The following is a 17,985-nucleotide window of genomic DNA, read 5'->3' on the forward strand; positions in this document are numbered from 1 at the left end:
ATAGAGACTTGAGAAGTTGGCTCTCGTCACTGGCAAACGCTGTGAGCTACTGCATGCCACTAAAGAAACCTGCAGTTGCTGATGAGTTCCTAATTTTCCTTAATCCTTTCCCTGCAGATGCTAGATTTTTTTTCCTGCTCGTGACACTCCTCTGGCAGTGGGCATGCTGGAACCACTGATGCCTTGGACTTAATGAAGTTGGAACACTTCCCAGATAATACATCTGCCCCCCTAGTTTTATACCTCAGAGGACAGGAGGAAGATTAACAGAGTACTACTTTACTCTAGCTGTGATGCAGACTTGTAGAATTGGCTACTGTCAAATGCTCAGCAAACAGAGGGGTGGTGGTTCACTCCCATTACCTTACCTTTTCACTCTGCATCTTCTCCTCCCTCCATCCTTCCACTGATGTGCCCACAGGTAGAATGCTCATAAAGGTAAAGGTAAAGTCAAGTCGCAAACAACTCTGGGGTTGCGGCACTCTTCTCACTTTACTGGCCAAGGGAGCCGACGTTTGTCCGCAGACAGTTTTTCCAGTTCATGTGGCCAGCATGTCTAAGCTGCTTCCGGCGAACCAGAGCAGCACATGGAAACGCTGTTTACCTTCCCGCCGGAGTGGTACCTATTTATCTACTTGCACTTTGACGTGCTTTCAAACTGCTAGGTGGGCAAGAGCAGGGACCGAGCAGCGGGAGCTCACCCCATCACGGGGATTCGAACCGCCGACCTTCCCATCAGCAAGCCCAAGAGGCTCAGTGGTTTAGACCACAGCGCAACCGCTCATATCTTGATGTTAAAGATCCTCTTGAAGCCTTCTTCTTAACACACTACCTTCTCATAATCAGCAAAATTTTTGCATGGGGGCAATCAATCTCTCAGCTCTTTCATTCACTTTCTGAACTGAGCTTTAGTTTAACTCAGTGTTTCTGAAACTTGGGTCTCTAGCTGTTTTGGGACTACAATTCCCATCATCCCTAGCTAGCAAGACCAGGGGTCCGGGATTATGGGATTTGTAGTCCAAAAGCAGCTCGACACCCAAGTTTGGGAAACACTCATTTAACTTCCTTGTGGTATGCGGCAGTGTTTTCCCCCCTTACAGTGGTACCTCGGGTTACATATGCTTCAGGTTACATACGCTTCAGGTTACAGACTCCGCTAACCCAGAAATATTACCTCGGGTTAAGAACTTTGCTTCAGGATGGGAACAGAAATCGTGCTCCAGCGGCGAGGCGGCGGCAGGAGGCCCCATTAGCTAAAGTGGTGCTTCAGGTTAAGAACAGACCTCCGGAACAAATTAAGTACTTAACCCGAGGTACCACTGTATTCCCTTTGCAAGAGAACCACTCAAGGTGGTGTTATATGTGTGGCATTATTTAGTAGAACAAAGAATGGTACTTTTCCTGTTTTATTTGCAGACATTACATCTGAAAATCCACATACTACATGCAGAGTTTCTTTGGTTTGTAAGATCTGCAAACCAGAGGGGTCATGGGTCATCATGTTTACATGGCAGAGTATAAGGTACCTGAACAGGAATGGGTGGAAGAGCAGCAGAAATCATCAGTAACAACAAAAATACAAATTCCAGAATGGCAAATGACTCTGAAAAATGTGGCTTTAGGACCACGTGCATGTATTATCTTTAATAGAGAATTCGTTTTAAGATTGAATTTTCAAGCATTTTTGCATTACTTAGAAGCCTGAAATTTCACAGATAACCATTTTAATTTTAAAAATCATTAAAGCAATCTTTAGGTTGATAAGAGCCTCACATTCTTTGTTGACATCAAACATTATTAATCAAATACTTTGTTCCAGATTAAAATTTGGGGATATACCGTTCAGCATGCTCCAGTCAGCAAGATTAGTGCTACCAATGTGTAACGATAAGGAACCCCACTGCAGTGACACATTAATATAAACACAACTGACTACTGCCGACTGTATATGTTTAATGTGCAGTTAGGGAACTGTGTGTTTTTCTTATAGAACGTAAGAAAGAAGAAGCAAGGTTCAAATGGTTTTCAAAACACACTTATCCCAGCTGTGCGACAAATAGTGTCCAAGTACCGTATTTTAGGAGCCAAGTAGATTGCACTTATAAGTCTGTTCAACTGAAGTTACTACAAGGAGTTGCCTCCAACTGAATTGCAGGCCGGCACTCACACATCCATCTGAATTACTATACTTATCTCAACAATTCAAGTTCAGGCTGGATTGAGTGCATATCTATAGGAATTTAATTTTACATCAGATCAGCTGCTTACTTTCACCTTTAAAAGGGGCACATCTCAGCTGACTGGAAGAAGAAAGGGACATGCTTGAGGAATCCCACACATCAAAAGGAGAAATTGTTCTCCGTGAAATATTTAAGCCTCAGACATCACACCGAACAATAAACTGTAAAGAAACTCATTATACTGGAAGTGTGAGACTCGGATAAGCCTCCTCAAAAAGAGGGCCAAGTAAGTACTCCAAGATTATAAGGAAGGAAGGAAGTATACTTAAATGAGTTGGGTCAGCTATTTTTAGGCACAGAAGTTTCTAAGAGACACTTTTGCTGGAATGCTTAAAATGCCAACCGTGGATACAAAATCTTTAAGCAGGAAAATATTCTAATAGAGTAGAAAGCCGTGGACCTCTAATGAAATAAGATACAGAAGTGCTGATACACAATTTGATGGACACCAAGGGTTGCCAACTTTTTTGGAGCTGTGGGCACATTTGGAATTTTGAGAAAGTTCTGTGGGCACCAGTCACAAAATGGCTGCCACGGGGCCGTGGATAACACAAAATGGCTGCCACATAGAAAAGAGCATAAAGAATGACTGGGTTACAAAATGGTGAGGGTGTGACTCTCATTGACGGAGAGGTCACCTACATCAGCCACCACATCAGTCCTCACATCAATTGAAATGTCATCATGTTTAAAAGGGCATGTAAAACACAGGAGAGACCAAACTACCGCAAACAGGAACTGAGCAGGAAGAGCGGCTTCTTGTGCATTTTGGATTTCTGATGGGATATATACTGAGACCACAGACTAGGCACTTGCAGTTTTGTTCCCCAGCTCCTGTATTCAGAACGACAGTGAATATGAAAACGGAAGTTCACTGAGCTAACATCTGGACTGGTGGCTGCTAGATCTAGACATGACTTTGCCTAGTCCATTTTGAAAGCCTTCTGAGTAGTCAAAATAAAAAAATTCCTTCCAGTAGCACCTTAAAGACCAACTAAGTTAGTTCTTGGTATGAGCTTTCGTGTGCATGCACACTTCTTCAGATACACTGAAACAGAAGTTGCCAGATCCTTCTATATAGTGAGAAGGTGGGGAGGGGTATTACTCAGAAGGGTGGTGGGAATGGGAGATTGGCAGATAGCTGAGATGAGCCTGTTGATGACTCTTAACGACTGTAATAGGTCTTACAGGAAAAGGCAAGGGCTGAGAAGGTGAGAAATGGCTTAGTCATGTATAATGAGATAAGAATCCAATGTCTCTGTTCAGACCAGGTCTCTCCATGGTTTGAAGTTTGGTAATGAGTTGTAATTCAGCAGCTTCTCTTTCCAGTCTATTTCTGAAATTCCTTTGTAGTAAAACAGCTACTTTGAGATCCTGCATAGAATGTCCTGGGAGATTGAAGTGTTCTCCTACTGGTTTCTCTGTTTTGTGATTCTTGATGTCAGATTTATGTCCGTTTATTCTTTGGCGTAAGGTTTGGCCTGTTTGTCCAATATAGAGAGCTGAAGGACACTGTTGGCATTTGATGGCATACACAATGTTGGACGATGAGCAATTAAATAGTCCCGAGATGGTATGTGTGATGTTGTTGGGGCCAGTAATGGTGTTGTCCGGGTGTATGTGGCAGCAAAGTTGGCATCTGGGTTTATTGCAGGCTCTGGTGCCAGTGTCCGTGTTAAGTCTGGTTGTAGTATTATTGTGGGTTAGGAGTTGTTTAAGATTGGGCGGCTGTCTGTAGGCAATGAAAGGTCTTCCTCCCAGAGCTTGAGAAAGAGAACTGTCATTGTCCAGGAGAGGTTGTAGATCTCTGATGATGCGTTGAACTGTTTTAACTTGGGAGCTGTATGTGATGACTAGTGGTGTTCTGTTATTTTCTTTTTTGGGTCTGTCTTGCAGCAAGTTCTCTCTGGGTATCAGTCTGGCTCTGTTGATCTGTTGTCTAACTTCATCTGCTGGGTATTTTAGTTCTGAAAAGGTTTGCTGTAGATCTCTTAGGTGAGAGTCTCTGTCTGTAGAATTGGAACAGATGCGGCTGTAACGTAGTGCCTGGCTATATACAATGGACTGTTTGGTATGTTTGGGATGGTAGCTAGAGGCATGTAGATATGTTTGTCGGTCAGTTGGTTTACTGTATAAGGTGGTGTCTATGCGCCCATCCTGTATTTTTATAGTAGTGTCCAAAAAATGTATTTCTTGCATAGATTGATTCATTGTAAGGTTGATTGTGGGGTGAAAATCATTGAATTTATGGTGAAAGGTGTCCAGGGTCTGTTGACCATGTGTCCAGATGATAAAAATATCATCAATGTATCGCAGGTACAAGAGAGGTTTGTTCTGAGTAGTCGTTATCATTGGATAGCCTTCAGAAGTGCTTCATTTTTTAGCTGCTTAACTTTGGCAGTCTTCTTCTTCTTTGGCGATCATTCGTAGCCAAGTAAGATTGTCTTCCATAAACACGGTTTTAACAATGAGTCCATTGCGACACCGTTGATGGAAACTTTCAAGAAGTTGGAGATGGCATTTGTAAGTGGCTTCCTGACTCCTGGCTTCTGGACCCCTGCTCCCACCCCACCATCTTGCCCCCAGTCCTGGCGCCCCCTGCCAAGACTTAAATCGCCCGTGAACCGACCGTGACACCTGAGTTGTTTTCTTTAAGGTTTAGTAGAACATGTTCCATATGGGAATTGAGAATGGTCAGTAACAATGTGCACCATTCTGGAACCTTCATCAGCTTTCTTTCACCCCCCCTCCCCCTTGTCTTGATGGACCACATCAAAATAATCATGACCACAGATAAGCCATTTGAGCTTTGAGGATGGACCACTTGCCAACCATCTGTCCATTGGAACGCTGCCTTGGAGTTCTTAATGTCTGCCAAGAATTTAAGTTGATGGTTATCTAGCACTGCCTTCAGGCAAAATATCGTCTCAGAATTTCATTGTGGTCAGTCTCTGAAAGAAATCACATCCTTCCTCAAGTCTTACAAGATGTTGGTGGATGATATCCCATATCCTTAAATAAGCTTTCTCCTCCTATCTGCAGAGAGCTAAGACATTCTGGAGGCGGGGGAAGGGGACACAAAATCTCTGAAGCCTTTTCGGTATCAAGCATGTGAATGTTTAAGTCTTGGAAGATCATACATTTAGTAAAGAAGTAAGCCCCGTTGAATACATTTGGCATATTTCAAAGGAGGCACTCTTAGTTTCTATGTGAAAATAGTAATCTGGTTTCAAGGCAATTTATGTGAAGCACTACCAAATCTATTTCCCAGCTACAACATTGCCTTTGTTTGCATTTACACAGAGGTGTACAACTACTAGACATCTATAAGAGGCACTAATCTATAGGGGCATAGTGTGGAGTGTGTGGCCAGGGGCCACAATTTTGAGGGGGTGTGAACCAGGGCCCCCCAGGCACCCCCAAGGCAGCCTGGCCTTGTGCTCCTCTTCACATGCGTCGGGGAGATTTGCCCACCAAGGGCTGCATCGTCCGACTGCCCTCTCTGCATGGCACTCGCTGTGTCCTGCCCTCCAGCGCACAGGCACCCCTGGCATGCATGCCCCTGCCCTGGGCACCAGCAACCCATGATATGGCACTGCTAATCTTTAACTAGTACATGTACTTGACTGTTGTCAGGCTGTGATTTAGTCATAGATCACTAGTTTTATTCAGCTTCAAACCTTGATCCATGTGAAAAGGGAGTACCTGGAAATATGTTAGAATAATAAAAATATTTTTTACATATTTATTTATACCCCACCTATCTGTGGTGTAGTGCCAGGGTGGTGTAGTGGTTAAGAGCGGTAGACTCGTAATCTGGTGAACCAGGTTCGCTTCCCCGCTCCTCCACATGCAGCTGCTGGGTGACCTTGGGCTAGTCACACTTCTCTGAAGTCTCTCAGCGTCACTCACCTCACAGAGTTTGTTGTGGGGGGAAAGGAGAATGTTAGATGCTTTGAGACTCCTTCGGGTAGTGATAAAGCGGGATATCAAATCCACACTCTTCTTCCTCTTCTATCTGGTATAGCACAGGCCTATTCCTAAGGCTTAAGAGGCAAGTAATCAGTCATCTCATTTTTTGGAAGTAAAACTGAGGTGGAATTGTGATGGCTTGTTAAAGGTCAGTCATTGAACCCTTTCCTGCACTAAAATCTGAATGCAGATCCACCACTCTTGTGTGCTAGACAACGCTTCTTGTATCACCAGTCAAATTGGGAAAAAGGGAAAATACGTTTCTACTCCATGCTCCCACTTGAAGGCCTAATATTAGTCCACAGGAGCTTATTCAAGTTCATGGGGAAAGCAATGTGTGTTTGTATTTTCCTTCTCCAACTGAATTTTATTCTGCTTGGCATTGCCACCACCTCTCAGTTCCCTTTCCCTTGGGTATGCACAGTTGCTTCTGTGGAAAAGAAGGTGACCCTTCATGTTAGGAGACTGCAGTAATATCATGGACAACCAAACATCTCAGTTTAGTTTCACAAGGTGAGACAAAAAATTCATAATATGATTATTTATCATTCCTTAAGCGTTCCTTCAGGAGGGAAGGGCAAGATGTAAACTGAATAAATAAATAACTAAGGAGGAAAAAAATAAAGTAATGCTTATTAAACATGGCGAGATTTGGAAGAAGTAAATGCATTTTGCAACGTTTAGTCACTAATGCAATTGGGACGTTTAACTGAGGGGGCCCAACGTCATTCTTCATTGACTGTGTTCCAACTGAGGACCTCTGAGATAGCATGTGCCATCCTGAATCTTCTATGGTCAGGTTGGGAGGGCAGAATCTGCCCATCCATCAGTATTGCTTCTTGACATGGTTGCACATTCCTCATCAGAGTTTTGGATGTTCATCATGTATACAGACTAAGTGGAATATATTCATGTTGTAGAAGTACAGGTGAAATTCGGGTTTCAAAGGTTGATGTGTCTGGGACTGGGTTTGGGGGAGTAGCAAACTGTTTAAAATACCGTACTTTTCCATGTAGAAGACTCGTTGTTGTTTTTCTTTAAAAATTATGCAAAAAAATGGGGGCCGTCTTATACATGGATAGCGCATGGGGTGGACATTTGATTGGTTGCTGCCGCAGCTGTCAGCGGCTACTTGGCGTGTCATTGGTTGCTGCATCAATGGCTGGTGTTGATTGGCTGCAATTGGGCGGGCGATTGGCAGCTTCTGCTGGTGAGTGGACAGAGGAGAGGCGTACAGGTGAGCGATTTCCGGCAATCCCACCCCCCAAAAACTCATCAACTCTGAGCAGTCCTCTGCAAAAACAAGAAAGCTCAATAAGTCTGTGCCCTCTCTCCCCATTTTCTTAAATTTGAGAGTCCCTCAAGACTCTTAAAGACGGAAAAGTATGGTAATATTTCAGGTCAGTAACAACACGAGTCAAAGCATGGTCCTGAGGAGTCTGGTCAGCAGTAATGGGAGAAAAACTTAATATGCCCCAATTCTTCTTACATGGCATGGCAATCATTTATATCTTGCATGAGGCAGGAAGAGTAGACAAGGACCCCCAGTCCACAGTCTCCTGCTGGACTCCAAAGATCTCTCCAAAATAAGAGTATATTCTTGCATGTTATTTGTATGGCATGGCAATGTATTTTCCTTACATTCATGGTACAGTGGTACATACGCTTCAGGTTACAGACTCCGGTAACCCAGAAATAGTACCTCAGGTTAAGAACTTTGCTTCAGGATGAGAACAGAAATTGTGCTCCAGCGGTGCGGCGGCAGGGGGAGGCCCCATTAGCTAAAGTGGTGCTTCAGGTTAAGAACAGTTTCAGGTTAAGAACGGACCTCTGGAACAAATTAAGTACTCAACCCGAGGTACCACTGTATTCTGAATGCTCTAAGAATGGGTGACTTATACAAAGGCTGTCAAGATGTTCATAGCTGTTCTCCTATATTATATATTGAAAGGAGAAATAAAAACATTTTAAAACAGGATGCTAGTCCCGGTATTTAGTTCAAAAATATAGAAGAGACCGTAGTTTGAAAAGATGAGTTAATGTAATTGAACAGATCTCGAAAAGGGTTAATCAAGGTATTCACAAAATAAATGAAAGAAAATAGCTGCTCTGCAGTCTATCTTTAAATTGTAGCATTGGTCAAAATTATAAAAAGCATAATATGATAATATGATGCTGAAGCACAGTTCCATTGACTTCTTGTCATTAGTGATCTGAATTCTAATGTTCATGCCTCTTAGTGGTTATAAAGACATTATTTATATGAATGCAGAGAATTTGTCCAAAGATAAAGCTTTCAACTACGTTAATGTGAACATAGCAGAATAAATGACACTGTTCGCCTGTGTATAGTCTCTGAAAATTGAGGAATGTTGTTGTCCCAACAAATACATTAATTTATTGGTGTAATATCAAATTAAGTGATTTTGGATCTTTCCCTAGTATTTCTAGATACTTTATAAATATCCTGGAGCATAACTCACTACATCTGCGTTTGTCATTTTGAATTGATTGCTGGAACATTGCTACAGTATTTATGGCAAAGGAATTTTAACTCTTCTAGGTGGGAACAGTGGGAAAAAGTTACTGCACCATAGCTTTATCTGATAAAATTATACTGGGCCTTTGTTCTGACAGCTTCAGCTCTCAAAAGATGAGGAATTTTGTTTGAACCGTGGAGAGACCGATAAGCAATTTCAGTTCAAAGTTTTATATTTTGGGTTTGCCATTGCTCCCTTCAGCTGCTCCAACGCTCAGAAGGATGATAACAGGATCTTTTTGGTACCTTAGAAATTTGTGGTTCAGTCCTCTGTCTTTACTTAGCACTGCAAGTTCATTAGGGTTCACTCCTAGGAGACTGGATATAGGATTGCAGCGTGAGAGATTTGTTGTGGCATAAGCTTTTTGTTGGATTCGAGTCTGCGAAAGCTTGTGCCACACTACATCTGTTAGTCTTTAAGACACCACGAGGTGCTATTTTTCCTGCAACAAAACTAACACAGCCAACTCTCGAAGGAGGGAAAATAGTACCTGTAACAGTGACACATTGCTTCAGTTGGAAATAATAAAAAAACCTTGATGGTATTACTGTGCACTGAGCTATATCGATCTGGGGGGGGGTAGAGTGATTAGAGGAAATTGATAACCTTTCTAGAAGAGTTGGGGAATCTGAGGCCCTTCGTATGTTGTTGACCTCCAACTTCTAGCAGCTTCAACAGCAAGACTTGATGTGAGTCGCACTACAACATCCTCTGGAGCCATGGTTCCCAACGTGGGGCACACGACCCACAGAGGGGCAATTTGATTTTTAAGAGGGGCAATTTGAGAATGAGTTATTAATAGTTAATTCCTCCACGTGAATAGTTCACTTTTGGAATAATAAGAATTATATGTCACGGGTGGGCATCAGGATTTTAGAGATGCATGGCCAAAAAAAGGTTGGGAACCACTGATCTGTTCTAGAGGGTCGCAGGTTCCCCAGCCCTGCCCTATAGCCTTGAAGAAAGTAAGATTTAGGGTTTTTTGGTGGGGTTTTTTAAGTGCATTCTTCAAATAAACATTGGTGGGAATTTGCTTATGGTTTAATTCTACAGAGAGGTTCATATGTGCAGTTCTGGATGATTCTAATACAGTGGTACCTTGGTTTAAGAACAGCTTACTTTATGAACAATTTGGGATTAAGAACGCTGCAAACCCGGAAGTAGGTGTTTTGGTCTGTGAACTTTGCCTTGGAATAAGAACTTGTTTCGCTTCCTGTTGAGTGTGTTCCATTTGTAAATTGAGTCCCTTGCTGCTATGGGAAAGCATGCCTTGGTTTAAGAACAGACTTCTGGAACGGATTAAGTTTGTCAACCAAGGTACCACTGTAGAAGTTGACAAAGCTAGCTTGCTTTCCAAACTGAAGTGTTGGGAAGGGAAGGACATGGCTCTGTGATAGAGCATCTTATCTTGTGTACAGGAAGTTCAGCCCATGGGGTTCCCACGGAAGACTGGGGAAAGCTCCCGCCCCAAACGCTGAAGAGCTGCTGACAGTCAGAGCAGACAGTACTAAGCTAAATGGGCCAGAGGTCTGACTTGGTATAAGGCAGCTTCTCTGTTCCTGTAAACACCTGTGCTTTTCTTCTATATATAAAAAAATACAGTAATGAAGCAATTCCATAGTAAATTATAAGGGAAACTATTCCCCCCCTCCATTCCAGCCCACCCACCCAAGAACTGGACGTAGTAGAGATTCTTGTTGATGCAAAAGACTCCTGTAGATGCATATATAATCATTAACGTACTAGAGTTGATTTTTCAGCTGCATGGTAGGATTATAGATTTTCTGCAGGTCACTATAAAGCTCCACAGACTGCCGCTGGAACTTCTTCCAGCTCTGATTTCCAGTTTTTCTGGAGCTACTGCCTATGCGCCTCCCAATATCACCATATATATTTTTCTGTTGTCATTGGACCAACGACCCCAAGGGGTTTAAAAACGATTATTTTTAGAAAAAGCAAGCACAGGTTCTGAAGATGCTGGAAACTGTGCCAAATACTAAATTATTTGCTTACACAGCATCATTACAAAAATGTGGACCTAAAACAGCCACCGCCCCTTGGTTCTCTGGATGGGAAGCTGCTAAATTGAATTCTATAGTAGGCAGTGTACAAATATCAACACATGCTTCCTTCTTGAATATTATCTGCTATCTGATCATTTTCAGTAAAAGTGTTTGCGGCTGGCGTTAAGTGTTCTTAACATCGCTGAAAACTTCTTGGTTTGCTTAACTTAGTTTGGATCCCGAGTAGTTGGTTTTGTCTCTGTATAAATCTGATGAGAGATGAACCTCATTAGTAAAGAGAAGTCAGCCCTTCTTTTGCCTTCTTCCTCAAAATCTGCTTGCCGTGTCATCTTTGTGTGTGGAAGGGCTGGTCATACGCAGTGCCTGATTAACGTATAAGCTAAACAAGCTATAGCTTAGGGCCCCACTCTTTTGGGGACCCCAAAAAAATTAAAGGAAAAAACCTGGATGTACATTTCCAAAATATAAGATAAAAAACAAATAAAATAAAATAAAACCTACATACAGCAACAGTGTTTTGTGTTGTGTAGGCTCCTATGGTGTAAGTAATGGGCCCCGCCTGTTAGCCTGCTCCCTAAAATATCACTGGTTTGCTCATTTCTATATATAATGCAAGGGACGCGGATGCTGCTGTGGTCTAAATCACAGAGGCTAGGGCTTGCTGATCGGAAGGTCGACAGTTTGAATCCCCACGATGGGGTGAGCTCCCGTTGCTCGGTCCCAGCTCCTGCCCCCCTAGCAGTTCGAAAGCATATCAAGTGCAAGTAGATAAATAGGTACTGCTCTGGCGGGAAGGTAAATGGCGTTTCCGTGTGCTGCTCTGGTTTGCCAGAAGCAGCTTAGTCATGCTGGCCACATGACCTGAAAGCTGTCTGTGGACAAATGCCGGCTCCCTCGGCCTATAGAGTGAGATGAGCGCCGCAACCCCAGAGTCATCTGCAACTGGACCTAATGGTCAGGGGTACCTTTACCTTTACCTTTATATATTCTGCCTACATTCTGCATGGACTGGTTGCATGGCAGCATGTGCAAATGGCTTTAGATACCTATTAGGTCCATAAATTACCATATAGCATATATTCAACACAAAAAACAGCAACAATTCGTTGCTGACAAAGGACAGCTGGACATATATAGGGCCCCATTACCTTCAGTAGCTTAAGGCCTCATCAAACCTAAATCCGGCCCTGGTCTTACTTAGTAACCCTTATTCTCAGAAAATAGTGTATCAGTTGATGTGATTAGGATGACTCCAGAAGATCTGACCTACCACACGATTTCAAGTTATGAGACTGAACTAAGGGAAGTGTTTTGATGGCTCCCAACAACCGTTCTTTATGAATCAGGCATGAGTGTATTAAGTTATTTTAATGAACTCTACTGAGTCTTGGGTGTATTTGTAACATACTCATGTACAGGTAAATCTCTTGACAACGTTAAAGACTCGGCTCTGACATCTAGTTTAATTGTCCCTTGGCTGGCAAATATTAGTGTCTCACCTGGTGACAGACTGTGGGAACTCAGGCTATGCAAACTATCCGAATGATAAAGAGCAAGGAAAATAAACACAGGTACTTTATGTTCTCTTAATTCAGGTCCAAGTGGATTCGGATGAAGTGTTTATTTAGTTTGCCGGCTTCCTCAGATGCGCTGCCATATTGATTTCTTTTATTACTGGAAGCTATATAACCTGACCTCTCCCAGATCCAGTATTTTGAAAGCCGTAAATTTTAACTTTACTTGTGAGCAAGGGCTGAAATGCTGTGAAAGCCTTTTTATTAGTGGAGTCTTGCCTCGTTCTATGTTCTTGTGTCGCCCACGGCAACAATATTTAGAGCTTCTTAAATTAGAGTAAATGTTGGGCAGCTGCAGGAAGAAGTCTAATAAAGTGAGCTCGTAAACATCTCAAGTGTGCAATTGGACTGCGCACATCTCAATAGCACTGAGAGTCGGCAGGTGTACAAAAGATTCCCCCCTAATTTGATTTGGCTAGTTCTGCTTTATGCTTCTAGCCTTAACAGTTCCGACTGAGTGGCAGAATTGTGTTGGGTGTCTTGTTTTGTTTTAAGTGCAGCTTCAGACATGAAAATTGAATCCTCACGTAACCTCATCTCTTCCCCATCCCCCTTTACATTAATTTTCCACGTTGTGATAATATTTTTTAATAATTCCTCCAGATAGAGCCCCAGGCAGTCTTTCTCCCACAGCCATTCATGTGTGGTTTGAAATAAATGTTTAAGTCCAATTTTCTGTGAAAATTGGCAGAGCACATTTGAACTTAATCAGTTGTGTGTTAAATAATGGATTTAGGGAGAGCAGTTTTCCATAGCCCAGCAAATAGCTCAATAAAACAAAACAAAAAACAGGAATACTGAAATTGGAAATAATGTTTACATGGTTGTTCCAGTACTGTACCTAAAAAGTTAATTCTTGCTTAAATTGGTAGTGTCACAAGTTGCCTTCAAGCCTAGGTAGAAGCCCCCAAGTCAGTCAAAAATATTATTCAAAAGTATCTAAAGTCTGTAAAATTTAATCTGAGTTTTGAGCGTCATTGGCATAGTTCAGTAATAGAGAAAGGTGCGACTTGCTTTATGTAACAGGTATTCCCTTGGCCAGTCTAAAATGTAGGAAGTTGGCCTTGTTGTATTTTACTATCAAAGCAGCCATCAAGTACTATAAAAAGAATCATCATCATCATCTACCAATAATTAGTGGGAGAACATGGCTGCCATCAGTACATTTTCTCCTCTGGGTTCTGAGTAGAGAGGAGTTTTCCTGGCCTTTCACGGTCACAAGAAATCACTATTCATGAATGAAATTAGGATGGTGATAGACACTGAAATGTAGCCATTATATGTAGGCAGGTGGTAGAAACAATTTAAATATTAGTAAATCTCAGATCTGTAATGAGAGGTTTTAATCAAAGAACTTATCAAGTTCCCCATTTTGATTCTTGTGATTTATTTATTTTATCGCAGGCATAAGATTACCCAGACACCTTTTATTTCTGTTTCCAATTTAGAACCCTTTGCTTACGGCAAAGGACTAACTAAAAGATAATCGTTATCGCTAATTTCTGAGCATAAGAGGTTTAGCATATTTCTTTGCTTTTATCAAGCCCCTCATAATTCTCTCCATGTTTTCTAAATGAGCCAGTGTTGAAAAGGCCACAACATTAGGATAGCTATTCAGCTGAAGAGTGCAAATTAAACAGTATGCTGAATATTGAAATCCCCTCCGTTGAAGATAACTTTTAGTATCTCTGTAGAGATCGTGCCTGAAAATGTATATGAGTAATTGACAGGGTGGAATAGAAGAGGAGGAGGCACAGTCTTGAAAAGATTTTATAAAACATTATGTTCATTTCTAATATATAGCTAATATTGCATCAAAGTGTGAGTATTCCACTGGTTTCTTCCTATGACTGGGGAGAGCATAACAACTTGGGTGAAGGATTTGAGGGGATACTCATCAAATTTGCAAATGATACCAAACTGGCAGGAGTAGCTAATGCCATAGAGTTGGGATTCAATATGACCTTTAATAGATTGGAGAACTGGGCCAGAAATCACAAAATGGATTTCAGGTTTAGTCTAGTTCCCTTCAGCTTCATGCTGTTTTGAGAAAGTGTGTTCTCCATCATGGAGAGCACGTGTTGCGGTGGGGGCAACCAAGACATCCCTCTGTTGCTGGGTGGGTTAGTATAGATGGCCACGAATCTAATTGGGTACCCCTCAGTCGCTGGGGAGAATTTGGTGTAGCAATTTTATGAGTGACTGTTGAGGGGCTATTTATTCCCTGCGCACTGCGTTGAGCTTCCTTTTTTCACTGTGCGCATCGGATCACCCGCCCACCCTCCCTATATTTAGGATTGTTTGCATTGACCTTGCTATGCCTGTCATGGGGTCGTCTGCTTTTGGGGCAGGGGCCTGGTAGGAATTTTGCCATTTGGCTGATTGGCTGGTGCCATTTGGTTTTTGCCTACTGCGTAGCAAATTGTCACAACTTGTAAGGTTGCGGTTAGGCATTGGTTCAAATTTGGTTGGTGGAGGGGGTGTGGTCAAGAGACTTGGGCCACGCAAGAGCCCCTGGGAGCATTTGGGGAGAGGTGAGAGCCTGGCACCCAGCTCTACGCTCTCCCCAAAAATGTTTTCCCTTACTGACTTTTGCAGACTTGCAGATGTCAGTTCCGTTCCTACCCCTAGGCGGGATCAGATAGTCGCGAACCAATGCCTAAGCAACCACTCACATGCTGTAATCAATAAAGTTGTGGCCAAAATTTATGCCAAAAACCTTAAACAAAAATTCTGCGTGAATTGTGTCTTTATTTGAGGGTGACTGTGGGGTCCTCTGCATGCAAGTAAAAAAAAGAAAATAGACTACCTCTGAGTACAAAGCTGTTTTATATATGAGGGACGCAGACATGTGCCTAACTAAATGCATAAATGCTCTGATCATGTCTAGTTTGGAAAACACACTACTTTTTTATTTAAAAAATGAAACCAATGTATTAATCCAACTTTTTCTCTGTCTTCTGAAATGGCTGTAATCTCATTATATCCCTTTAACATTTAGATAGTTGAATAACCTGTCTTATACAAATTTTGTTCCTCTGAACGGACTCCCAGAAGCACCTTTTCCTTGCTGGAGTACACAAAGAAATTACCATATAAGATAAATTAAAATGTCAGTATTTGAAGCACTTGTTAATTTTCTGGCTCTGTTTAGTTTCTCAGTCATTAACCCCACCACTTCAGCTTCCCTCTGGCATTATATTTCAGGAAGCATTATCTGTCTGCCCTTCTGATATTCTGGACCACCTCCTGTAGGCTGGGCAGTTGGGCGACAGAGCTCTGCCTGATTTCTGCTGGAATCCAAGGCTGTGGCTATGGGAGTAGCAAGACCCTCTTGGGGTGATAATGCTGCGAAACCCTCCATCATAGGCTCAGTACAGATGTGTAAATAAACAAGGAAGTGGGTTGGAGGAGCAGTTAGCAGCCAACAGCAGTTCAACTGATTGCAGTTTCTGGGAGCTGGTAACCAGGAGCTTATGACAAGAACTTGTAAACAGGGGCATTTCAAAGGGCATTTTGAGAGGGAGTTCTGCTTCTCAGTGTACGTAAGACCAAGAGACATTGAAGGCGAGGGAGCCACTACAGTGACCTGTGACATCTATGCTATGTTCATCTTCCAGGAAGGGAGAGGAGTAGCATCATATGTAAAGGATGTGTACACTTGTGAAGAGATCCATGATCTGGATCTCTTCACAAGTGTACACACCTGGATAAGCAGAGACATCACCTTGCCAACAAAGGTCCGTATAGTAAAAGCCATGGTTTTCCCAGTAGTGATGTATGGAAGTGAGAGCTGGACCATAAAGAAGGCTGATCGCCAAAGAATGGATGGTTTTGAATTATGGTGCTGGAGGAGACTCTTGAGAGTCCCACGGACTGCAAGAAGATCAAACGTATCCATTCTGAAGGAAATCAGCCCTGAGTGCTCACTGGAAGGACAGATCCTGAAGCTGAGGCCCCAATACTTTGGCCACCTCATGAGAAGAGAAGACTCTCGGTTCCCATACTGTTTTTTCCTCTCTCTCTTCAATTCATTGTATGTAATTATGCAAGTGTACAAATGGCATCCATCTGTGGAATCGCTCTCAGCATCCTATTGGGACATAAAATTTAAAAGAATCAGTAAAACAATTATAGAACAGAAAAGGAGAGACTATGAAAGAAGAGTCTGGGAGGTCACAGTTGCATCTATCTGTGATTTCTAAATAGCTAGTGTCATAGTAAAAGCTATGTATTTCCCAGTAGTGATGTATGGAAGTGAGAGCTGGACCATAAAGAAAGCTGATCGCCAAAGAATTGATGCTTTTGAATTATGGTGCTGGAGGAGACTCTTGAGAGTCCCATGGACTGCAAGAAGATCAAACCTCTCCATTCTGAAGGAAATCAGCCCTGAGTGCTCACTGGAAGGACAGATCGTGAAGCTGAGGCTCCAATACTTTGGCCACCTCATGAGAAGAGAAGACTCCCTGGAAAAGACCCTGATGTTGGGAAAGATGGAGGGCACAAGGTGGTTGGACAGTGTTCTCGAAGCTAGCAGCATGAGTTTGACCAAACTGCGGGAGGCAGTTGAAGACAGGAGTGCCTGGCGTGCTCTGGTCCATGGGGTCACGAAGAGTCAGACACAACTAAACAACAACAACAAAGTGTCATTTGTGATTTTGAACCCAGGTGACATCACCTCAAAGTCACATTTTGGTCTGCCATCTTGATTCAAGATGGCACCTGGCATCCCAATGTTGACAAAGTCCACCACACACACACACATCACAAGCTCTCCTGCTTAGTTTGGTGATGACAACTTCAGAGGCCCCTGAACCTACGCCAAAAAATGGGCAAAGCCACAGTTAAGTTATATTTTGCTCCACCAGCTTGATTAAAAAAGGCTCCTGGTGTCTAAACGGCAACAGATTCTGCCGCTTCTACCTCAGGAACCCTCATGCCAAGTTTGGCAACAATATCTTGAGGCATTCAGAGGCATAGAAAACAAATGGACAAACCATTTTTCAAAATATATAGCAGCTATATATGTACACAGTAATATAGTATGGTTGTTTCAGGGTATTACTCAGATTTTCTTTTCCTTTGAATTTTTCCTTTTTATTTGCTTACACAAGTAATAGCCGGTCAACACATTTAAGTGATGTTCAGGGCCTCAGTATTTTAATTTCTATTCCAAAATAGCTTCACATTTGAAGGTTTCATTTAGGAAATTTCCTGTGTTGCTAACAACAACAAAAAGTCAGTTTAAATGATTATATAGCCTGAGGAAAAGGGCAACTAAATGTTCAACTATTAATCTACCAAAGAGAATCCTCAGTGAGATTTAAAAATAAAATAAAATAAATGAGGATAGTTATTTTTAAATGGCAGAACTGAAGAAAGTGACAGGGGGAATTTCGGTTTCATTTCAAGTGCTTAGAACGTATAGTTAATCTTTGCCACTTCATTCCGTATTTTGACAGGATCCCTATAAAATGCTGTTAGGCCATAAACTGAACTCAGGACTTCAACTTGTTCTCTAATTTTAGGTGCATTAACAGGAGCTTAAATGATCTAATGAAGTGCCTGACTGAGTTTACCCGTAACTGTGATCTTTCCTCTCCTTTGAAAATGTATGAAGGAAGGGTGCTCTGAA

The 17,985-nt window shown here is 42.2% G+C and overlaps 1 protein-coding gene and 1 long non-coding RNA gene across 2 annotated transcripts in view; both read left to right on the top strand.

Annotated features, from left to right (window-relative positions):
* The window catches only part of PARD3B (par-3 family cell polarity regulator beta), a 608,076-nt gene that overhangs the window by 298,027 nt on the left and 292,064 nt on the right, over window positions 1-17,985 (top strand). The gene's annotated exons all lie outside the window — the stretch shown is intronic.
* On the top strand, window positions 4,917-8,918 carry LOC309525428. Its single transcript, XR_014216270.1, has 3 exons — window positions 4,917-5,183; window positions 6,612-6,725; window positions 8,850-8,918. It is a non-coding gene; the product is annotated as an uncharacterized lncRNA (long non-coding RNA).

This window comes from Podarcis vaucheri (assembly GCF_965113315.1).
Source record: "Podarcis vaucheri genome assembly, chromosome: 1".
NCBI lineage: Eukaryota > Metazoa > Chordata > Lepidosauria > Squamata > Lacertidae > Podarcis > Podarcis vaucheri.